This window comes from Phocoena sinus, chromosome 3, assembly GCF_008692025.1.
Source record: "Phocoena sinus isolate mPhoSin1 chromosome 3, mPhoSin1.pri, whole genome shotgun sequence".
Lineage (NCBI taxonomy): Eukaryota > Metazoa > Chordata > Mammalia > Artiodactyla > Phocoenidae > Phocoena > Phocoena sinus.
Window position 1 is genome coordinate 144,854,260 of NC_045765.1, and position 21,654 is coordinate 144,875,913.

The following is a 21,654-nucleotide window of genomic DNA, read 5'->3' on the forward strand; positions in this document are numbered from 1 at the left end:
CGCCTCCAGCAAGGAACAGAAATGTTGCAACCCTGACTCCTCCTCTAATGAAGAAAGAGTGAACAAGTGCACTTGTTGGGCTTCTTCTCCCAGAGCCTCCGGGCTGGGGGAGCCAAGGCTGAGATCCCGGGACACCCCCCGGTTGGGCTGGGCTTCCCGCCCGCCCGCCCCCTTCCATTTGGGTCTAACTCGCTCCTCTCCCTCTTTCTGGATTTTACCGGCTGTTCCTGAAACAGCTTTACACACGATGGATCTTCACGTCCTTTTACAGGAAGTGCTCACGGACTGAGATGGCAGACTTTGCTCCCCGGCAAAAGTGAGTACCCATCGCGGGCTGAACCGAGAGCCCAGGGGTGACGGGGCATGGCGCGGGCGGCGCCGGGGCCGCGGATTCGAGGCCGCGTGCGGGGAGGCGAGCGCGGGCTGCTCCGGAAAACGCCAGAAACCCGGCGGAACCGCCCGGCGGCAGCCTGGCGGAGAACCGGGGCTCTGACAGCAGGGAGGTCCCCCCTCAGAGGAACTAAAAATACTCTATCCGCCCCCCACCCCTGCCGCCTTTACAACTGCACGCATTAGTCTTTATAAAAGGCATCTTCAGAAGCACCCTTAAGAATGAGTTTCGGCGTGACTGTGGGATTCTCAGAAGGTACGTTATTTACATCAAATTGAAAACAAAAAAACTAGCGGGGAGGGGGAAGGGGCTCAGACAGGTGATGCGCTGACGGCGGGCTTGAGGATTCTCCCAGCAGCACCAGCACGCGCCACGTCCCGGGTATCCGGCGTGCAAAGTTGAGCGGTACCCGTGCTCACCCGAAAGGCGTGGCTCCCTCCCCACCAAAAAAAGGCAGTGGGAGTAGTGGCAGGTAAGCAGCCTCCTGGCTGTCATCCGGAGCCCAGCCGAAGGGAGGCGGCCCGACCTCAGCAAAGGAATTCCAGCTGGAGAGGCAGCTGCGGGAGCCGCTGGAGGGAAGAGGACCAGAGAGGAGAGGAGAGCGGAGGAGAGGAGGGGAAGTCAGGCAAACTCAGGTAACTGGGGAGCCAGAGCGCTGCCGCAGCGAGGGCTGGAGTTCCAGCTCTTTGAGTGGGAGAAAATCCTTTTAGTGGCCTCTACCTGTGTCCTGGGCAAGCAGCCACGTTGCCCTAATAGCAAGCAATTTAGGATTTTCGATGACTGGCCTTGAAAATGGTTGCAAAACAGTATTATTAATCTGGAGGGATTCGTTTGTTTTCATTCATCAACTTGGTTGGCAAAGATTTCCCACCCGAGTTTCATGCTTCTTGGTCGGGGGAGTGTTGCTAATCCCACCTCTGCCTCTGGCTGTGCAAACTTGGGCAAGACACTTATGGTCTCTGGGCCTCAGTTTTCCTTGCAACATTTAGGGCAATATATATATATATATATATATATATATACCACTAACATTGTATGTGTGTGCAACATTTAATGCAATATATATATTGCCCTAAATGTGTGCATATGTGTGTATACATACACATCTACTCTCTCTATATATATATCACTACCTATATATGAATATATGTAAAATTAGTGGACAAAGATGCTGCAGAACAGTGTAAGAAAGAAGCTGATGAAATTTTAAATTTCAGTGGTTCTTAAAAATTGGGGATCATAAGTCCTTTTGAGAATTAGATATGAGTCCTCTCCCAAAGGAGCAGGGGGTGGGGAGGGGGAATATTCTTATGCAATGTACATAAAGTTTTGAAAGCAATCCCTGGGGGGTTTTGGACATCCCCTGAAGACCCTGCCTGAACCCCAAGTGAACATCCCTTGCCTTCCTTTCAACGGCCTGCATCAACCATCCAGTCAAACCTCTGCAGGCAGCTGGGCTGGCTGTGGGAGTAATCTGGCAGGCTTCCCTGGGGGTCTGGAGTCAGCCGTGCTGCTGAAGGGAGAGCCTTCCTTTCATGAGCGAGCTCCCGGGACGCTGTTTCCCAAGGGCTTCACCAGTCTCTGCCTTGTGGGGAATCCTCCTTACAAGCTCTTGTGATGACTTTCCTAGTTTTCACTCCTACAAACAGCACTGGAGAACACCTACAGAGGATCACTGTCTCAAAAAAGAGCTCTGCTTGTCCCCTAGCTGGATGTCAGACAGTGAGACCAAGGCTTGGTTTTGAAACGAAGTGCTATTTGCTCTCCGATGCATAGTAGGAATAGTAATGGTCCTCTTTGGGACCTCTGCACTTTTCCTTTAAGGTACTAGGGACTCATGCCTCGTGGGACCTGGGTCTTCCATTGGCAATGCCAGCAAGGTGTAGCAGAGGACACAGGGAGCTTTGGAGCCCAACAAACCGGGCTTCAAAGCTTGGCTCTCACAGTTCAGGCAAGTCACTGAACTTCTCTGAGTCTCACTTTCCCTATTGGTGAAATGGGAGCGATACTGCTTTCTTGCACAGTTGTTAGGAAAATGAAAAATAAAAACTGGAAATGCCTAGTCTATAGTCAATGACAGACTGCTAGTATTGATATTAATGTGAGGTTATAAGTTAGTGGTAAATAGACTCCTGCTTTTTTAGAACAGTTTACGGTCTCCTTTAGGGCTTATGTCAGCAGAAGAATGAGGAAAATCAGTCCTGGTCGAGTTATTCTAAAAGATGAGTGGTGGGTTCAGAATACAATGTTGGGTTTACTGCTTCACCTTTGTCAAGCAGAGCGTTCTGTGCTGCCAGCAAGTGAATGTGTCCAGACTGGAGTGGATTCTTGACCCTTTCTCTGAGTTCTCTTTTGGCCCATAATCTCGAATACAAAACAGCTAGATCTGTGCCTTTGGCTACAAGCGTCTCGGTATGGAAACTGGAGAAGTCTGATGGCTGCATCCGTCTCCAGATACGCCACAAACTGTCTCTGTAAAGAGAAATGTCTCCATTTCCATCTTTCTCAGCTCGGCACAGATTTAATCAACTCAACTAATACCCTCTGTCTCTCTCCGTGGTTCTGGCCCCTCAGTTGCAAGAATTGAATGACGTAGAAATGGGGGAAAGAACTATCAGGATCTTAGAAGGAAAATGTATTCCTTCTAAGTAGCCATTCCAAAGATCTATCAGTGTATTCTGGCAAAGCATTCTTGAATGCAAAATGACAATATTGATACCTACTATTCACTGAGTCTTCAAGGTGTACTGAGCACTTTCCTACATTCCTTCAATTAATTCTCACAGTAACATCGCAGGGTATGGATTATCACTTAAAGCTTTACAGATATGGAAACTGAGGGTTAGAGAAATTTACATGAATTGCCCAGTCTGCATAGCTGGTAAAAGGCAGAATCGGGATACAAGCCCAGGTCTGTCTGACTTTGACACCCACTCTTGTTCCAGACTCCCTGCAGTCCGAAAGTTTCATCATGCTAACTGGGTCCCAGCCTAGTTCTTCTTTCAAAGGGCAGGAATAACCAAATCCTTTGGGTGACTTAAGTGGCGTGAACATACACTTTGCATGTGATACACATCAACAGGTAGCGATAAAATCACCTGTGGAGAATAATTTTCCTGCCCCTTCCCCAGCCCAGCTGTTAGACTCAAGAAAGACAACACTCACCCCCAGCAGGCGAGGCTGGCTCTCGGCCACTGACTTCCTGAGCAATTCGTTTAGGTCAGAAAGAGCTCTGAAAAAAAAAAAAAAAAAGAGCTCTGGAATTTTCATTCTCCATTGCCTTTAGAATCAGGACACTGTTTACATTTGCCTCCGTGTGTTGAACATTCTTTCATTCATTCATTTATTCCACAAATACTTGCTGAACTCTGAATAAGACAGACAAGGCCCTAGCTCTTGTAAAGTGGCTATGCTAGAGAGATGTATGAGAGACAGGTGAACAGATATATAAATCAGGTAATTTCAGATATTGATAAATGCCATAAAGAAAGTAAAGAGAGGCTGGGGGCTCAGAGAGTAACAGGGCTTGGGGGCAACTTTAAATAGGGCAGCCAGAGAAGGTTTCCATAAGAAGGTCACCCTTAAACTTAAACCTGCAGAGTAAGAGGAAGCCAGCCCCATGAAAATCTGGGGAAAGGCTGCCTTAGCAGAAGAAACCTTGAGGGAGAGTTCTGGAAGTGAATAAATGAAACAGTAGAGCCTCAAATACAATGCCATAGCCCCTTAGAAATCAAGTCGCGTTTTATAAAGGAGAAATCACTGTCTGACTGCTCATTATGCTCTTCTAGGCTGTTCTGTGTACTTTCTGCCTAGTTGAATCTCCTCAGCATTCTGGTGAGTTAGCTACTCTGTCTTGATTTAATAGTTGAAGAAACCGAGACTTATAGAGGGTAACCAGCTAGTCCAAGGCTATATAGCTGGTATTTGAATCCCACAGTCTGTTTTGCAGCAAAGCCCCAAACTTTTTGCTAACACGGCATGTGGCCTTTGAGATCATCTCTTCTAGGGGATAGCGAAAGAGCTAGCAGAAAGAAAATATCAAGTCTATTAGGCAGCTAAATGCTACCAGTAATTTCTGTTTGATGTCCCAGTTTCCAGTCAGCATGTCTAAACCTGCACTACGTAGTGCCGTAGCACTAGCCCCATGTGGCGACTGACCGCTTGAAAGGTGACTGACTCGTGCAAGTTGAGATGTACCGTAAAACTCGTACCAAAAAATACATGTCTATCTCATTAGTTTTTATATTGACTGTATGTTAGAATGGTAGTATTTTAGCTGTAGGGGTTTAGTTGAAATATATTATTAAAATTAATTTTCCCTGTTTCCTTTCAATTTGTTTTAATGTGGTTAGTAGAAAATTTTAAATCACATATGTGACTCGCATTGTATTTCCATCAAACGGCACTGCTATAGACTACTCAGTTGACAGAGATAGGATAGGAAATTTTTCCTCCTTCTTCTTAGCATAACTTTCCCTTTATTCTTGTCTGAGGCTCCTTTGCCGGTCTATCCCTTAATACAGTTTCTCGGTGAAACAGTAGACAAGAGAAAAAGAGGTCCCTCTGTGTCCTCCCTCACCCTCATTATTCTGCTGAGTGGGTGATCATTCAAAGCCCACTACATCATGCCACTATGGGATTTGATGAAATAGACTCAGTGGTTACTTTCATCACCAAGACCCATTCCCTTACCCAGGCAAATCTGAAGCTTTCAAGCATCCTATGACCAAAGGGTCATTTTGAACCTGGATATACTTTTACCATAAAATCATTTCCTAGGACAATGTTTTTGTCATTCCGAGACTTTGTAAAATCAGCCTGGCAGACAGCCAGGGTTTCATGTCCGTGTGCGAAGATCATTAAATAAATTATCTCACTGTGGTGATAAATGTTTCCCCCTCTCTGTGCTTTCGCTTAAAACAGCTTGAACAAGATGCAGTCCAAGTTTCCAGAAGGGCTGTTCCAAGGACATCACAGAAGGCCATTTTGACTTGTCCACTAGCTAAAGTGGCCTTGAATATGTCAATGCAGTGAAGATATGATTGGTTTGATGTATTCCAAAGGGAAGAACATGCAGATTCTGGGGTTGTTAGGGGAAGCCTCTGGCCTGGGGATGTCAGAGGCCTGGATTCGACTTTTGTCTACTGGTTTGTATGTTACCCTCACCCTCATTCCCCCAACAATCTTGTAGAAAGGTCAGAGTTGATGAGATAATACCACAGAAGATGCTGATGGAGAAATGTACAATAAAATGATTGGCTATGGACTGTAGACATTTGCTACAGGGAAGAATTTCCTTTCTGCAGCTTTCTACAGGGTATACAGGCAGACCTAGGAGATATTGCTGGTTTGGTTCCGGACCACTGCAATAAAGCAAATATTGCAACAAAATGAGTCACAAATTTTTTGGTGTCCTAGTCCATATAAAAGTTATGTTTACGCTCTACTGTAGTCTATTAAGTTTGCAGTAGCATTGTCTAAAAAGCACTGCACGTATTTTAATTAAAAATACTTTATCACTAAACATGCTAACCACCATCTGGCAACGCAATTTGTAAAAAAAGAAACCCAAAATATCTGCAAAGTGCGATAAAGCGAAGACCAGTAAAATGAGGTATGCCTGTACAAGATGCTTTTTGAGATATACGAATGGCATTTGTTTATCTCCACTCGAAATCTAAATCTTGGGGGGAAATAGCAGTAAGAAGCTGACAGGAGCGAATTTTAGTGTATCTACCTCAACAGTAGTACGTATTTTTCGGCATCTTCTAAGCCAAGCGGTCTGTGCTAGGCTCCATGGGGAAAATTTAAAAATCTTAAAACAAGGTCCTTGCACTGGTGGAGCATGTTATCTCACTGGACACATGGGCATAAACATGAAATACCAGGAGCAATGTAAGATGAAATTTTCTAAGTGTTACCTGGACGCTTAGAAACGGACAGTTAGAGTTCGGAGATTCCAGAGGGCATTGTGCCCCCAAGCCCTAAAGTACATTGAGAGAAACAAGGTAAGAGATGGACACTGAAGGGTGTAAGACTGGGCTGTAGACCAATGGACGCTGGGGGTAGGGGATGGTGGGAGGAAGGCACTCCAAGTAAGGAGATGAGCACACCTGGCCTGGCGATGAAAATGTGCCTGGAGTGTTTAGTGATGTGAAAAAGGACAGTTGGAATCACCAGGGAAGCTTTTAAAAGTTATTGAGGTCCCCAGCCCATTCCAGAATTTTCATTTAAGAATGGGGCCTGGGTGCCGGTGTTATTGTTGTTTGTTGTTTGTAATTCCCCAGAATATTCTAACGTGAAGCCAGAGTTGAAGGTGACCGAGCAAAAACACAAAGTCTTTGTCCTGTCATCATGGACAATAAAATTAAAAGGGTAATATTTTCAAGGGAATGAAGTGGACAATTAAGATTTATGGTCTTTATTTTGTAGGAGTTTTATATACACGAATGCAGTCTTTTAATTCACAGACAATATTTGTAGTGATTCTGTCGACTTGGATGTTGTGGCTGAATGGTGTAGCCAACTGCCCACTCCTGTACGCTGTGTGCTTTAGCGGTGCCCTTTAGTCAACCCTGGCTAAGTGTGAGACAATTGGTATCTCATAGCTCTTTGTATCCACCAGGCTTTGTGTAGTCGTTGCAAAGGGCTTCATTATCATGCCCATTAGCGCCCACAGTAGCTATTGTTTAACAGTCTTGTAACCTTGCCTCACCTTTCCAACTTTACAAATTGGGAAATGGAGTTTAATTACTTGCCTTGGGCCTTGAGACTTGCTGGCAACAGAATGAAATGAGGATTCTCAGCCACTGAATTCCCCTTATCTTAAGGCGTGTGTGCCCCATCTCCTGCTGCTGTTAGAAAACTCTGTACTTAGCCATGTTATTTCTTCAATGAATGAATGTTACAGATCAGTAGGTAAAGGATGACGAGTCTTCCCCAGCTGGCATCACTGTGATTATAAGTGTCAGCAGCCCGCAGGTAGCTGCGGTGGTCCCAGGAGCCGCAGCCCTAACATCTTGGAATTCAAGTGAAAGCGTGGTCAATCTGACCCACTCTTACCTGTGGGAAGTGAAGTCTCTGTGGTCCCAGAGCTTTCAGGCTGTTCTGATTTCTCTTCTCTGAAGCTTCTGTTCACTGAAAGGATGATGGTTTTTGTTACACACCTAAAAAAAAGAGAAGAAAGCCCAGCAATTTTTACAAGCTGCCTTTTTAAAGAATTCCATGTATGTCTTAACTTCTGGGTTTATTGCCAATGGTGAGGCTGGGAGGTCTTTATGAAGGGTAATGGAACAGAGCTAGAGTCTTAGCATTGCCTCCTCTTTAGGACATGAGGATAGGGCAGTTTTGTGCCATTCCAAAATGGTTATTTTCTTTTCTCTTTCTCTGTCTTGAAATCCATTACTGATTTAAAAACAATTTCCAATCTCTTTAGCTATAGCAAAAAGCAAGCCTCTAAAACAGTGGTCCTTGACACTGACTGCACATGAGAATCACCTTAGGAGCTTTAAAAAATAAGGCTGCCCGGGCCCCATCCCTAAACCCATTAAATCAAGATTCTGAGTGTGGAGCCTGGGTATCGTATTTATCTACAGTTCTCCAGGTGATCTCCGCTAAAGGCTGACCTTACTTCTCAGCTAAGGTCCAAATCTTCATGACTTATTTCTGTTTCTTCTTCTGCCTTGTTTTAAGTGTCATGGACCCCAGAGAAGCATCCAAACCGTATTTTCATTGGGTAGCAACTTCATCAGTCTACTCTTTGGAAGCAGGATTTCTAGCATAAAATTGAGGTTTCTACCTATATAAACTAACTCCATATTCAGAGTGGCCCTGCATGTCCTCATGACTAAAATTTGTGTATGTGCAGTTTGGAAATCAAGTTGCCAGAAGCTTGATAATTGTGAGATTGGAAGATAAAGGTTAAGCCTCCCTGCCGTCCATGTGTTAGATTTCCCAGTTGCCATGTCGGTATTTAGTCACCTAACGCTTGCTTTCCTGTCTCAGCCATTTTAAAGCCAAATGACTCCATTCCCGTTCACACCCTTATTAAAAATATAATTACAGCAGTATTCTCTGTTATTGGGTAGACTTTATTAGGTGAATTGGCCAAGAACTAACTAGGTTGTGTAAAACTCTCTCGGTCTCAGGAAATCATTTGTGTTGCAGAGGCCACCAGCATCAGACCGGGCTAAAGGAGTCATGAATCTGGGTTTGGAAAGAGCCAGTTACAAGTCACACTAAATAGAGAAGAACTTAGGTTATGGAAGGTGATTCTAGAATCAATCTGAGAATAACTATCCAGGGTCCGGTTAAGTCTAAGACGCCAACCTTTCTCAGAAGGTCGTATGAATACCAAAAAGTAACCAAGTTCTTGTGTTAGATTTGGGGGGAGGGGGGAGGATGGACCACTCCACTTTTCTGGAGTGCTGAGGTTGCAGGATTAGGAGATGAGAAGGTGTTAAGGAGATTGCAGAGGGAAGGATAGGCAAAGGTCTACTCTTAGCCAAGCATCATGGGCGTCAGCAATTGTTATTCGCTCAACTAATATTTATAGAGGGTCTGCTCTGTGCCAGGGGCCGTTACAGGATACAGTGATGATGTTCTTGTTCATCTGAAGTTTACATTGCAGTGAGAGGAAACAGATATCCATAGTAAGAAACAGATAAACAAACTAAAATCACTTAGTGCTATGAAGAAAAGCGAGGTGAGGTAAAGGGATCAGACCAACAAGGGCTGCCTTCAATAGGTTTACAGGAGTTGCCCTCTCTGCAGAGGTGGCATTTGAGCTAGTGCATCAGCGTTGACGAGAAAGCCACACAAAGATCGGGAGAAAGAACCAGGCAGAGGGAACAGCAAGAGCAAAAGCCCTGAGGTTGGAAAAGGTTTGGCATGTTCAGGAAACAGAAAGGAGACCGCTGTGGCTGGGCACTTAGGGAGGAAGGGATAGAGTCAGACAGGAAAACAGCCCTGAGGGCCCGAGGTCATGCATGGAATTAGGATTAAGTGCTTTAAGGAAATCACTGGGAGCTTTTAAGTAGGGGAGTAATGTGTCTTACACTGTATTTTAGAGGTCTCTCAGGCTCCTATGTGTAGAGTGCATTGTAGACTGGAAGCAGAGGGAGAGCTTGGGAGGCTGGTCAGGAAGTCCACCAAGAGGTGATGCTGGGGCAGTTAAGGGGTAGCAGTGGGTAGAAGAAGTGTTGGATTCAGGATGTGGAGGTAGGGCCAGCATGGCTTTCACATGGATAAGGCCAGTGAAAGTGATACCAGACCTAGTCCTGTCTGAGATCATTGCCCCTGCCCTGTCTCGACTTGGGCCACTGGTTTTGAACCAAAATGGAAAAACATTTAGTGTTATTTGAAAACATGGGGGATTTTGGCCTTAACCTATTTAAGCAGGGAAAAAAAACCAAATTCCTGTCCAAGGAGAAATTCCTGTTTGTTGTGTTTTTACCTCCTAACCAGAAAACTTTCATCCTGTCTCGTTAAGACTGTTTTGATGGGTTTTGATGTTTCTCGTTAGTGTGCTTTTCGTAAGTGCTGGAAGTGTCACATTCACATTGCTAGTTTATCTCTTTTCCGAGTATTTTGACTCTTGGGCTATATTAACTGAGCCCTTCATGCTGTAGGACATTTACACGTGGCCTTTTGCAGTTGGTCAGTTTCTCCATATAAACTCTAACATCATAATAGCAAGCATTTAATGAGCACTTACTATATATATCAAGGCATTGTTTTAAGAATTTCACATGTTTTAACTCCTTTATTCCTCCTACCCATCCTTTAGTTAGTGTCCTTATTATTATCATTTTACAAAAGAAGAAACTGAGGCAAAAAAATAGTTTAAGTCATTCACCCAAAATCACACAGCTGGTAAGTCGCAAAGCCAGGTTTTGAAAAGAGTCTGGTTGCAGAGCTTGGCTGTGCCACTTTCCATGGATCTCCTTTTCAGTCTTTCCTATATCACTGAAGCTGCGACTTCGGAATTAAACTTGTTTCTCTTGCAAAAACCTAAAGGTACCACTAGGGGGCACTTCAACTGAGCAGGGCTTCCAGGAGTGGGACTGCTGGAGAAATGGCATAATTCAGAGGTTGGATGATCCAGCCGCCTCCAGGAGGGCCTCGCATCTGAACCGCCTGCCATCTGCCAAGGTGGAAGGGTAAATGCCCACCAAGGGAGCTGGCTGGACAAAGGTGCTGACACTAGAGGACACTTGAGGAAATGCTCCCTCTTCTCCACACCCCCTCTTCTGCCCGCTATGCATAGTGCCTGTAGTTGTACCCACCTACCTGTCCCCTCTCAAAGGATGGAAAATACCAAAGTTACTCAGTAAGCCCTGCAGCAAATTCTAGTAGCTCTCCAGGTCATCTGAGGCTGGCCTTCAGAAACTAACCGAAAAGGAGTCATTAATTCAGTTGTGATCACAGTTTTGCTTTAAAAATATTGAAGAGTCTCCCTAGAGTTGTATTATTAGAAGTTCAGTAAGTCTGGTGAACACAGGAGGTCATGCTGTCTTCTGTACCTTCTACTGAATATCGGCTCCAGGAAAGTCTTCTCTCAAGTGACTTGGTTTTCCAATAATCAGCGTGAAAGTAACAGACCTTCCCCTCTTCCTAATGGTGGTAATGACAATGAATTTAACAGAATGGAGGTTTTTACAAAGAAGCTCATTAAAGTTTCTTTAACTCCACTAATGAATTCTCCAGCAATGACCATAAAGGCAGTAATTGTGGCAATTCCTCTTTTAGAAGTTTTAGCTTGTTATGTATTTTAATTAAATAGAAGGCAATTTTTTTTGCTCCAGTTGCCATAGGGTAACTTTCTATTCAGATTGATGTGCAATCATGGGAATTGTTGAATTTACCTAATCAAATCATCAATCTGCTCATTCAACTGTTTGACTTCAATAAACGTGTTATTTTAAAATGATATACATGACAGATATTTCCTATGGTTATATTAACTTCCAAATTCAAAACTACAAAGGAGACAAAGAAATATAGTTGCATTTGCATTAGGCTATCATCTTACTGAAGTCAGGAAGACTTCAGTGGAACATCAATTAATTACAGAAAGCTTGAAAGCCATTTCAGGCCTTTGAATATCCTCCAAATAGCCCAGAATTCTGCAAACAGCATAATTCTTTTTTAATTTTATCTTCAAATCTATAAGGTAAATTCCTCCTTTATTGGATGGTTTTGATTAAATACTCAGCAGAAAGTGAGAGTAAATGTGTATCAAATGTAGATACGTCTTAAAACCAAGTCATTCAAAGATCAGAAAAATGTTATGGAAGCTATGTGATCATAGGGGTGACGCCATTGCTTCATTTGCAGTTTGACCAGAAGAGTTTTCTTTTTCTTTTAGGAAACGTTTCTAATTTTACTTTTCAAAGGACATCGCTGAAACCATAACATTGTTCATATCTGTGACTTTTAAATTTTTTATTTATTTTTGTATAAGGTTTAAAATTCAAGGTAAGAAAGAATATTCAATAAAAAATAGGCCTTCCCTCTCCTGTCCCATGGCTACCCAGTGCCCCCAAAGGCAATCACTCATATTATTATAAAAATATCCTATACCTTTGCAAAAATACACTATGTATATAAATATAGGCTAGGTGTCCTTTTTTTGTTATTTCACATGAGGTGCTGTGCTCTGGGAAGCCAGGACCTACATTCTATTATGGACCTCCCAGTCCTACCAGCACTGATCCCTTATTGAACCTGGAGCTTCCTAGCTCAGCTCAAGTGTATTATTAGAGGAAGCACAGCAGTATTTTCAGAGGAGGGTTCACCTGCCAAGTACAGAGGAGAAGATGCAATTACATGACATGCCCACCCTGGGTATTGGTGGGCATGTATTTTCTGTGGTGAGTTTACAAATAATGCAGATGGAGTCATTAAGTATCGGGATAAGAGTCCTGGGGTCTCAGCCTTCTTGGGCTCAGACTTCTGCAGGGACTTAGGGTGTTGGGGTTCCCTTAGCCCCCAAAGCTGCCACACATACCCACTTTCAGAAGGCTGATGGTATAAGCTCCTCCCGGCATTCCCCGAGCCTCAGTGCCGTCTTTTGTGTTGACCTAGGGCACAGCTTGTCCATGGTCATCACTCACTAATGACTATTATATGCATCTCTCCTCTAGCGGATCACACAGGAGAGCATGGAAGGCCTAAGAAATGAGTTCACTTCCTTATTTCATCTCTCCTGAACTATCACCTCACTTTGTTCCAGAAAGAATTCCCTTTTGTCTCCACCTACCACACTAAGATACCCCCATGTAAGCCCCCCAATTTTTGTGTCCCCACTCACACTCTATTGTCTGCTTTCCTCTGTCAGACACCGTCCTCCTCTGAACGGAATGTTCCTAAGAATGTATTAAAGAACTTGGTCAGCCGTTCAGGCCCCCATAGTTCAAGAAGTGAACGCTCCCAGCATTTGCAGTTTAATAGCCATGGTTCAAACTAATATCTGTACTGGTGGGAACTACTAGCAGCTAAGTGGGAGAAACATATTTGGGGCAGGTGAAGACCTCGAATCACGTGTGACGTGTAATATTACAAGTATGGAAGCCTTGTTGTTATCCAGCTGAGTTAAAAGTAAGCCCTCGGTGCCAAAAGTAAGCCCTTACTCTTTTTTGTTGTTGTTGCGGTACGCGGGCCTCTCACTGCTGTGGCCTCTCTCGTTGCGGAGCACAGGCTCCGGACGCGCAGGCTCAGCGGCCATGGCTCACGGCCCCAGCCGCTCCGCGGCATGTGGGATCTTCCCAGACCGGGACACGAGCCCGCGTACCCTGCATTGGCAGGCGGACTCTCAACCACTGCACCACCAGGGAAGCCCAGCCCTTACTCTTATTTCTAAACATTCACTAGAATCAGATAGACTTAGCACACATCTCAGCTCTACCCTTTCAGGGACAAGGCTGTGGAGCAAGTTAGTTGCCTCCCTGTGCCTTACTTTCTCATCTGTACAGTGAGGACACTAAAACTTACATTCCAGGGTTGCTGGGAAAATAAGACAAGATAAAGTATGTAAAAACACTTGGCACCAAGGAAGCACCCAATTCATGGGAGTATCACTTTCATCAGAGAATTCATGGCTTACTGGGAGACCAACAAATGTACAGTCAGCGAGGCAAAATTCCAAGGGCATGGAGTAAGTGTTGAGTGTGAGCTTAGCATGCATTAGTAAGCTTGTGAGGTCCTCAGAAATCCTTGTATGGACCACTCGGTTCAACCGTTTCCCTTCCTTCTCGCACCAGCAGACCAACATGGCACTTCCGGTTGGCAACCCTTATAAAAGAAGTTACCTTCTCTGGATACAAAAGCAGCATATTCCTTCTTTCTGCTGAATCTGCTTTGAGGCTGTACCTCAGAGCAGGTACGTGACTCATGAAAGGTTTGCTTAACTTCTTTTGAGTGTTAGTCTCCTTATTTGTAAAAATAAGATAATGAAGATAATGCCCTATTCCAGGATTGAGGATGAACTAAGATAATGGATGACCTATAGTCTATATAGTTCGTCCTCAGAACAAGCTCGTTCCTTTCTCCCGTGACGCCATGTATGTGGATGGTTTGAACCGTGCGTCACACATGGAGGGAAGGCTCTGGAATGATAACAGATAGTTTGTTGACTTGGTGCTTTGTACACCCAACCACAAATGGCACACTTTCAAGGCCATTGTTCTTCCCAAATACTTAACCGGGGAGCTGGGTTATGAGCCTTTGGTACCCAGATCTGATAAGTATTCAGGAAGACTCAAGAGAGATGAAGCTCGGCGATCAGCTGAATATACCTTCTCCATTTGCCTTACCTTTGGTGCCACAGGCAAATCAGAGCCCGCTGGGCAGTGTGCAATTCTGAGAAATGAGGAGAAGGCAGAAGTACCTGTTCTTCCTCTAGTAAAGCCAAGGAAAATGGAAAAGCTCAGAAATATATCAGCACCACTGTCAAGCATAAGAGGGAAGGCAGTTAATGTGCCGCAAAAACTCACATCGCTGGGGAAAGCACTGCTCCCCGCTGATGCTAGAGAGCCTGTCAGACTGGCTTCAGACTGGACAAAGCCCTGAATGGCCAGAGACTGGGCTCTGCAAGAACTGGACCCTAGGCACCGAGGATTGAAAACCAACCTAATAAAGCCGGCCTGTTTCCATTTCTGAGCAATGAAATGATATGGGGTTTGTGACTCACTGACCCACTCGGAAGGCCAAACAATTAATGAAAGCAAAGTGCCTGGCTTCTTTTGGCCACGTGGAGGGGGCTTCAGACTTGGATTGTGTGCACCAGATGAAACTGTGTGTGCACCAGAAGAAACTGTCAGGTTTAGAGGCTTATTATTATTCGCTATTTAATTTGGGTTCTTTCCGTTTATTTCTGATTTCTTAAAACATAATTGTGATTAGTGATAGAATTTCATTTGAGAACAAATGTGTAGTAAGAATCCAGTAGCGAAAATCTGTAAGAGACTAAAATAACTTTAGGAATTGCAGTAACATGGGCTCCACATGTCCTATGTTAAGGTGAACATCAGTAATGTACACGGGGAATACTTTGAAATCTAAGGCATGATCAAAATGTAATCATTTAAAGGTTGTGGATTCCTTTTAAAACAGAAGTTCCTTGTGGCTTAGGGACATCTTCAAATGGAGCATAAGCAATGCTTATGGATTCTCACCAAAGTAATCAGGAGACTGTGTATGTAAGAACTTGATGAATACATGTTCAAGTGTAAAACAATTTCTCCCCGCAATGGTAATTCATGAAGGCCTACTTTACGAAGTGGCCAGTGATTGGGACCTCCTTTTTTTCTTCTTTTTTTTCTTTTTCTAATGTGATTTCTTTTTTTTTTTGAATTTTTGAATTTTATTTTATTTTTTTATACAGCAGGTTCTTATTAGTCATCAATTTTATACACATCAGTGTATACATGTCAATCCCAATCGCCCAGTTCATCACACCACCACCCCACACGGCTTTGCCCCCTTGGTGTCCATACGTTTGTTCTCTACATCTGTGTCTCAATTCTGCCCTGCAAACCAGTTCATCTGTACCATTTTTCTAGGTTCCACAAACATGCGTTAATATACGATATTTGTTTTTCTCTTTCTGACATACTTCACTCTGCACGACAGTCTCTAGATGCATCCACGTCTCTACAAATAACCCAATTTTGTTCCTTTTTATGGCTGAGTAATATTCCATTGTATATATGTACCACATCTTCTTTATCCATTCGTCTGTCGATGGGCATTTAGGTTGCTTCCATGACCTGGCTATTGTAAATAGTGCTGCAATGAATATTGGGATGCATGTGTCTTTTTGAATTATGGTTTTCTCTGGGTACATGCCCAGTAGTGGGATTGCTGGATCATATGGTAATTCTAGTTTTAGTTTTTTAAGGACCTCCATATTATTCTCCATAGTGGCTGTATCAATTTACATTCCCACCAATAGTGCAAGGGGGTTCCCTTTTCTCCACACCCTCTCCAGCATTTGTTGTTTGTAGATTTTCTGATGATGCCCATTCTAACTAGTGTGAGGTGATACCTCACTGTAGTTTTGATTTGCATTTCTCTAATAATTAGTGATGTTGAGCAGCTTTTCATGTGCTTCTTGGCCATCAGTTTGTCTTCTTTGGAGAAACATCTATTTAGGTCTTCTGCCCATTTTTGGATTGGGTTGTTTTGTTTTCTTAAAAAAACTTTTCTTAATTTTTAAAAATGAACTCTCAATATTTGGAGGATATCAATCTGTTTTCTATAATATTTGTTCTATTTTCCCTGATTTGGTGATTGTCTTTTAATTCTGTTGAAAATATTTTTGACAAACAAATTTGTAAATTTTTGTGGCTCAAAGTCTATCACATGTTTCCTTTGTGATTACTTTTTGGCTGTTCATTCAACAGGTACTTATAGAGCGCTGTGTGTTTAGGCACTAAGCAAGATACTGGGGATAAAACAGAAAACAAGACAGGGATGACTTTGCCTCCTCAGACCTTACAGCCTAATGAGGGAGACAGACAAAACACAGGCCATTTTATAAATAATATAGCTTATTGTAAGCTATGCAAGGGAAGTACAGAGTGTTTGAGACACTTAATCTGGATTTTGGGGGTAAGGGAAGGCTTCTGGAAGAAAGCGGCTTCCTAGCTGAGAATGAAGTGACAATGACAATGTGAACTGGGGCAGAGGAAACAGTATGTGTGAAGGTTCAGTCACCTAAATGCTAAATGCGCTCTATGCTTAGAGCACGGGTGTGTGTGTGCATGTACCATGGGGTGAGGGGAGCAGCGGTCAACAGTATGAGCAGAGGACCCTTGGGGAGGCTGCTGCCATGGTCCAGGAGAGAGGTAATGATGATGGGCAGGGAATGTGCTGTATAACTCATGCCTTTTCATTTGAAAAGCAGTGCTTCAGCTGTATATATTACGTTCTTATGCACATCATACTGTCTAAAGCAAAATGATTTATTTAGGTTTATTGTTATGTCCATTCTTGGGCCAGCATCACTGACCCAAGTTACAGCATCACTGTATCTACTGGTTTTGAGTTTTATGAAACATTTAAACCGGTAGGGCATGTACCCTCTGATCACTTTTTACTTTCAAAATCTACTCTTGCCAGTGTGTTCTCTTAGATAAATTCAAAAATGATTTTGAAAAATTTGAAGAGTATATGCATATATATAACATATATGTGGGTAAATACATATCTGTATATGTGTATATGTGTGTATGTGTGTGTTTACATATACACACACACTCGCACGCGCGCACACACACATAAAATTTCCCATTGGTAATTTGGTTGGGAATGTGATAAACTTGTAGTTCAGTTGTGGAAGAAATGGCGTTCTCTTTAGTACTGAGTCAGCCCATCAGGAAGCATTGAACTTATTTGAATTATCTTTTATATTTCTTGTCAAAACCTTACAAATTGTTTCATATAGATCCTCACATTTAGGAGGGTTAGGGTTATTCTTATGCATTTTATAATTTTAGTTTTTCATTATGAATGGATCTTTTTTCCATATCTTCTCTCTGATATTACTGAAATATAGGAAAAATACTAATGTGTGTATATTTTCTTTCTATCTATTTAACTCATTGTAATTAATTATGAGTTTTTAGTTGATTATAAGAGTTCGTAATATGGTGCCTGTAAATAGTGATAATTTTTCTCCTTCTAATAGTTGCATCTAATTTCTATTTGATGTCGTACAATATTGATTATAATTTCTAGTAAATAATAATGATAACAGTGAGCTTCTTAATACCAATTTTAAGAAGAATGCCTCTTTGTTTAACATAGTTCAAAGTACATTCTGTGAGAACTAATAAAATAAACTTGGGAAATGCTCCAAATGAAATCCTGTCCCTCAGGGGTTCATTATTTATATTAATGTGTTAAGAGTCTGAGATCTGCAGTAAAGAAACATTCTACTGAGTTTGAGCATTTCTAAAATTCATTTGACCTCAGAAGTATTCTTCTCTCATTTGGAAATTTACATCAGTTATGACAGTCAAAATTATATTAATTTGATCTTACTTTTTTCAATATTTTGTGCACCCTTATCTCTATCTTTTTGCCATGTGGACTATGGTTTGGTTTTGCTATTATTTTTTTCCAATAATTTAGAGGACTGTCATTCTCTTTTTTTATTTCTACAAATGATTGCACTTAAGATTTTTCAAGACGTTTCTACCTATACTTTATACTTACCAAAGTCAAAGACAGGAACATCCACTTTTCTAATCAAGTTCAGAATGAAATGGTGTGATTGAATTACCCCCTCACAGATGAGAAGTTTAATCCATTTTTACTTCCTTCCAGCCCTTTTCTCAGTATTTATAAGAATAATTTAACATTTTCATTCAAGTTACTGTCAGTATTTTATATTACATGACTTCTCTTTCATGAATTATTTTACCTGCTCAGCAGGTAATCATTTACAGTATATTCCTGGACAGTTCTATGGTCATCTGATTTCTGTGTCCATAGGTATTGTCATTTTACAGCACAAGTTACTTACTTTTGACTTCTTATTTTAATTCATCTCTCAGGCAGCTAAAAGATGTCTTCAAGAATTATTGTAAGTAGGGCAAGTAGGTCATATATATATTTTTTAATCCCTTGGTTAGCATGAACAAATTTCTGTCAGATTTCAGCATAATGATTTGTCTGGGTATAGAATTCTTATCTCACCATCTTTCTTGCCTTTCGTATTTAGTCATGTGGTAGAAAAATCTGAGCTCAATCCACATTTTTGTCTCTTAGTCATCAGCTTTTCTTCCTGGGTTTTATGGGTTTTACATTCTAATTCAAATATGTTATCATAATGTAACTAGGTGTGAGCTCTTTTTACTGATTCTGCATAGTACTTGCCGAATCAATTCAATTTCCAGAGTCAGATCTTGCATTAGCACTGGGAAGGTTTTTTTTAAAAGTTTTTATAATTTTGAATATTTCTTTGGTTATATTTTCTTTATTCTCTTTTTCTTTTTTTTTAAATTGAGGTATAGCTGAATTACAATGTTGTGTCTTAAAAAGGATACAAATGAACTTATTTACAAAACAGACTCAGACATAGAAAACAAATTTATGGTTACCAAAGGGGAACGGGGGGATAAGAATAAATTAGGAGTTCGGGATTAACAGATACACGCTAGTAAATGTAAAATAGATAAATAACAATGGCTTACTGTATAGCACAGGGAAATATATTCAATATTTTGTAATAACCTATAATGGAAAAGAATATTTTCTTCTTTAAAATATATTTTTAAAATTTGAATGCTTTTTTAGAGATGTAATTTACATCTGATAAAATACAAAGATTCTAAAGTGTATAGTTGTAGCAGTTTTACCAAATGCAAATATCTGAGTAACCCACATCTCTATCAAGATACAGAACATTTCCATCATTCCAGAAAATTCCCTCATGTTCTTTCCGAGACAATCGAATGACCAGAAGTAACCACTGATCTGATTTCCATCACCTTAGATTAGTATTGCCTGTTCTGCATATCATATAAATGGAATCTTACAATATTATGTATGAGACTTCTTTCACTTTTTTCTAATGTTTTTTGAGATTTGTGCATGTTATTGCTTATATCAGTAATTCATTTCACTCATTGCTGAGTAGAATTCTATTATATGAATACACTGCAGTTTGTTTATTGATGTTGCTATTTGTGGATACCTGGGCTATTTCCAGTTTGGAGCTATTAATATTCTTGTAAGGGTTGTTGTGGACATATTTTTCACTTCTTTTGTATAACTAATTACCTGGGGTAGAATTTTGAGGTCAAAGGGTGGGAATAGGTTTAACTGGTAAGAAGCTACCAACAGTTTTCCAAAGTGGTTGTGTAAAACACCCCTACCAGCCATGTGAGTTTCAGCTGTCCTATAGCCCCACTACCATACGGTGTTGTTACTTTCATGTTAGTTGTCCTATTGGGTATGTAGTGGTATCTCATGGTGATAACTCTTCTCTTTTTCATGAGTACAAATTAACACTGATTTGATTCTGTGCCCCATTTTATGTATCTACCATCTCTTACCATGTTTATTCCTTTTAGGGAGTACAATGTGTATAGCTTCTATATTTTAGGGAGTGTCTGATTCTGTTTCTTATAGTGTCAGCTTTACCTCTTACTGCCTTCAGTGGACATATTAATGCTATTATTAATGCTATTCCTTTTTTGCTTCCCTACAATCCCTCCTTATCTCACCCAGCACCTTTTCTTCTTTCATCCCTTTATCTCAGAATGGCTGCCTGTCCTTTTCCACAGTGTCCTTTTTCTACATCCGTTGAGGGTGAGAAAGAGTTTTCTAAAATTGTCTTTGAGATGATGTTTCAGTTCCCTTGTTATGCACTTTTTCCACTAGCTGTGCTACTTATTTTTCATGTTTATTCATCCAGGAATGAAAATAAATCTCCTTAGACCCAATATTTGTGAACACATAGCATGTGCGGTGTGTTCCTGGACCTGCTCAATATGTACTGGGCTGTAAGTTTTCTGGTCCACAGCTGGAGGGCAGAATGACATGTCCTAGTTCAAGATCAGCTCCTGACAAGAATGCCACTGATAGAGCTCTGTGTATTGATTTAGGACCTTCTCTTCCCTCACTGTCTATTCTCCTGCACTCAAAATAGAGAACACAAAAATTCATCATCTTTAGAAGGCCCTTCTTCCATGGGCTCTTCCTTTCTCCCCTGTAGCCTTTTCTTATTGAATGTGTGTTCCAGGATTCATTGTGCCACTACTCAGTCTTGTAACAACCAACTTCATTGATTTCTGGGGATTGAGATTTTTATACAGATATGGAAGGGGCACCCAGCTGGGTTGAAGATGGCTCCATTTAGCAGAGGGATAGCTGTACAGTTTTCAGGAAAGGGACGAACACACTCCCTACCTTCTTTGAAGCCAACAGTTTGGCTTTGTTTCTAGCAGCAAATCACATGTTGCTTAATAATGATGATTCTCAATTCAGTGCCGTGGGTTATGTTCATCTTAACATTTCAAGTTTCTGACTACAGACTGACTGTAGGTCTTGGTTTTGGGTATTTTTTAGTTTTCCTTCTCTCCCCTCCTCCACCCCATGTCTTTACAAGTAATAAAAGCTAGGGACATATCTCCAGAAATCTAGTAAGTGTATTTTTAAATTCTTTCCAGTTTTAAGATTTTATCATTGTATATATTTCCCCCACAAATCTTAACTATACCTTCAGTTTAATCAAATCCAAGTTTGTATGAACAACTAACATGTTTCTCTATTTTATACACATAAATAACGGCAAATACATAATGAACCCTCTAGAAGTCTTTAGCATTTTCAAATGCTGTCTCACCAAGAAAACCCTTTTACAGATGACCAAATGTCCTGGGGAAAGAGGTGAGAGGAAGGTAGTTAATCATATTTTTGTTACTTTCTTAAAAAGGTGATTAGGTGTACGTCTGGAAAGATGTGGCATTATCATCTCTGAGTGACACTTGAATTCAAGTCAACTAATCTTCACTGAGGTCCTGTGATGTATCAGGCACATTCTAGAAATTAGCCATACAGAGATGTGTAAGACACAATCTCCTACACTGGGTAATTCAAATTCTCCCTTTGACCTCTACCGCTGTCCTGTATGGAAATGGTGAGTCCAGTCTTTGGAATTGGGAAGAGTCTCCTATATTGTTTAAAAATCTTTTGACTCTCATACAAGTGTATTTTTAATCTCTTAGAATTATGTCCTTTATGTCTACCAG

The 21,654-nt window shown here is 41.5% G+C and overlaps 1 protein-coding gene across 1 annotated transcript in view; it reads left to right on the forward strand.

Annotated features, from left to right (window-relative positions):
* The first annotated feature begins 233 nt into the window (after window positions 1–233).
* The window catches only part of PRLR (prolactin receptor), a 164,216-nt gene continuing 142,795 nt past the window's right edge, over window positions 234–21,654 (forward strand). The window contains exon 1 of the mRNA XM_032628362.1: window positions 234–316. The gene's annotated coding sequence lies outside the window, so the exon portion shown is untranslated. The remainder of the gene's footprint in view (window positions 317–21,654) is intronic.